This window comes from Thalassophryne amazonica, chromosome 18, assembly GCF_902500255.1.
Source record: "Thalassophryne amazonica chromosome 18, fThaAma1.1, whole genome shotgun sequence".
In the NCBI taxonomy this organism is placed as follows: Eukaryota; Metazoa; Chordata; class Actinopteri; order Batrachoidiformes; family Batrachoididae; genus Thalassophryne; species Thalassophryne amazonica.
Genome location: NC_047120.1, coordinates 52,031,334 through 52,034,867, shown reverse-complemented (window position 1 = coordinate 52,034,867; position 3,534 = coordinate 52,031,334).

The following is a 3,534-nucleotide window of genomic DNA, read 5'->3' as shown; positions in this document are numbered from 1 at the left end:
AACCCTCCCAGTCCATCAGATATTGGAACCCCCGACTGCGCCGTCGAATGTTCAAGATCCTCTTGACTGTCCAGGCCGGGTGACCGTCAATGATCCGGGCAGGAGGAGGCGGCGGAGCAGGAGGACACAACGGGCTGGAACAAATGGGCTTGAGCCGGGACACGTGGAACACTGGGTGGATGTGCAGGGAATGGGGCAGACGGAGGGGGAGGTGATGGACTGCCACTGATCTTGGACTGCCACCTGTACTCCAGTGCTACGTGGGCTGCGACCACCTGAGTCCACCACAACACGGGCCAGCTTTCCACTCTGCCTCCCTCCAAGACTGTATTCACTATTTATGCAACATTTGTGCTGTGACACCTTCCTGGTCCATTAAATCCTATTGTTTTTCATTCAGTCTCCCTGCTTTGGGGTCCAACCTGGTTTTTGGGTCCGAATCGTAACAGAACACCTGTGAAAATCAATGTTAATATTTGGTACAGTAGCCTTTGTTTGCAATTACAGAGGTCAAACATTTCCTGTAGTTCTTGACCAAGTTTTCACACACTGCAGCAGGGATTTTGGTCCACTCCTCCATACAGATCTTCTCCAAATCTTTCAGGTTTGGAGTTACAGCTCCCTCCAAAGATTTTCTATTGAGTTCAAGTCTGGAGACTGGCCAGGCCACTCCAGGACCTTGAAATGCTTCTTACGGAGCCCCTCCTTAGTTGCCCTGGCTGTGTGTTTGGGGTCATTGTTATGCTGGAAGACCCAGCCATGACCCATCTTCAATGCTCTTACTGAGGGAAGGAGGTTGTTTGCCAAAATCTCGCAATACATGACCCCATCCATCCTCCCTTCAATACGGTGCAGTCGTCCTGTCCCCTTTGCAGAAGACCACCCCCAGAGTATGATGTTTCCACCCACATGCTTCACGGTTAGGATAGTTTTCTTGGGGTTGTTCTCATCCTCTAAACATGGTAAGTGGAGTTGATTCCAAAAAGCTCTATTCTGGTCTCATCTGACCACATGACCTTCTCCCATGCCTCCTCTGGATCATCCAGATGGTCACTGTTGAACTTCAAACGGGCCTGGACATGTACTGGCTTGAGCAGGGGGACCTTGCTGCCCTGCAGGATTTTAAACCATGACAGCATCATGTGTTACTAATGTAATCTTTGTGACTGTGGTTCCAGCTCTCTTCAGGTCATTGACCAGGTCCTCCTGTGTAGTTCTGAGCTTTCTCAGAATCATCCCACAAAGTGAGATCTTGCATGGAATCCCAGACTGAGGGAGATTGACAGTCATCTTGTGTTTCTTCCACTTTCTAATAAATAATCATAACAGTTGTTGTCTTCTACCAAGCTGCTTGCCTGTTGTCCTGTAGTCCATCCCAGCCTTGTGCAGGTCTACAGTTTTGTCCCTGGTGTCCTTATACAGCTCTTTGGTCTTGCTATGGTGGACAGGTTGGAGTGTGATTGATTGAGTGTGTGAACAGGTGTGTTTTTGCAGCAGTAACATACAAATAAATTATTAAAAAAATCATACATTGTGATTTCTGGATTTTTTTTTTTTTTTTTTTTTTTAGATTATGTCTCTCACAGTGGACATGCACCTAAGATGAAAATTTCAGACCCCTCCATGATTTCTAAGTGGGAGAACTTGCAAAACCGCAGGGTATATATATATATATATATATATATATATATATATATATATATATATATATATATATATATATATATATATATATATATATATATATATATATATAAAATTTATCAGATGATATATGTGAGTCATTTGTATTGCATGCAGCCCTTTGTACAGCCTGTTTTTTTTTTGGGGGGGGGGGGTATATTGTATACATAAATAAATTAGCTGAAATGAATTAACCGGACATGTTCAGTGTCTTTTTGCAAAAGTGGAAATTTGGAGTTGTTGATGTACACTCAGCTTACATTCACCTTTATGTAAACCCCTGATACACCTGTGGTCCAACTACACCACTCACATTTTATTGAAGGGGCAGGTACAAATTTACATTATGTTACATAATTGCAAGTGAAGGGACATAATTGTGTGTAAATTTATTTGTTTGATATAAATGAGTATTCTTGAGTGGTTTGGCAGTTTTTCCTCGCAATTAATATCCACAAAATAACCCAAATCAATCAAGTCTGAACATTACCCCAAACCAAAACAGCTCGTATGCCAACAAAACATTTATTAAAGCAATTGTGAACATTAATCAATAAGACATATGACGCCACCCCCCTCCCCCCAACACCCTCCCATTTACACACTCCTGGCATGATTTGGCATACTTCTAATAATCCTATCAATAGTACAAAAACATACCTGCTCCTTAAATAAATGTGAGTAGTGTTATACACTTAATAAATTTATAGTGCAAAATGTCAGAAACTAATGTGTAATGGCCATCACAATTTACCAGAGTCCAAAGCAACATCTTCAAATAACTTGGTTTGTCTGTCTAATGGGCAACACAGTGGATTAGTGGTTATCACTGTTGCCTCACAGGAAGAAAGTCATGGGATTGATTCCCACCTGTGACCTTTGTGCACAGTAAATTTTGCAGAGTAAAATATACTCTGCCAGCATAACATTTGGTCCCAGTCCAAATACAGTGAAATACACTGTATTATAGCATGAAATCAGCTCTATCATCTTGTAAAATCAGGTTTTTCAACTCCAATAAGAGTCATTCACAGCATGATAGAGTTGATTTTACACTGTCATAGAAGTGATTTGCTCTGCAAAATTTACTGTGTGTGTGGAGTTTGCATGTTCTCCCCGTGTTTGCATGGGTTCCCTCTGGGTGCTCCGGCTTCCTCCCACATCAAAAAGATATGCCGGTTAGGTGAATTGGAAACTTTATAATTGTTCAGGTCTTCCTTGTAAAAGAGATCTCGATCTCAATGGGACTTAGTGATATAATACTAAGACAATCTTCAAAGTTACAAAACATATTAAATGCAGTCTGTGATTAATGATTTGAAGTGTTGCCACAGTTATTTGAAAAGTTACTGTATTAGTTACTTTATACAATTACTTCATTAGCAGCTTCATACAGTTACATTCAGTTGCTGCCGACAAGTTTTCAACGGCAACTGTAACAGTAATCTAGCTTGGTTACTCTTAAGATTGAGTAAATCAGCAAAGTAACAAATCAATCTTAAAAATAACCAAGTTAGATTACTAGTTACCAGTGTTGCCAAAGTAACTTTGAAAAGTTACTTCTTTAGTTACTTTATACAGTTATATTTTAGTTACTTTATACAGTTACTTCATTAGCAGCTGTGGACAAATTGTTGGCAGCTGCTGAATATAATTGATAAAGTAACTCATAATCTAACTTGGTTATTTTTAAGATTTTGTACTCAGAAAAGTAACTATTAGTTACTTTGCTGATTAGTTACTTTGCTGATTGCTCAATCTTAAGTGTAAGCAAGTTAGATTACTAGTTGCCTTATTAGTTACATTACTTATTAGTTGCAAGTTTTCAGCAGATTCTAATAAAGTACTTGC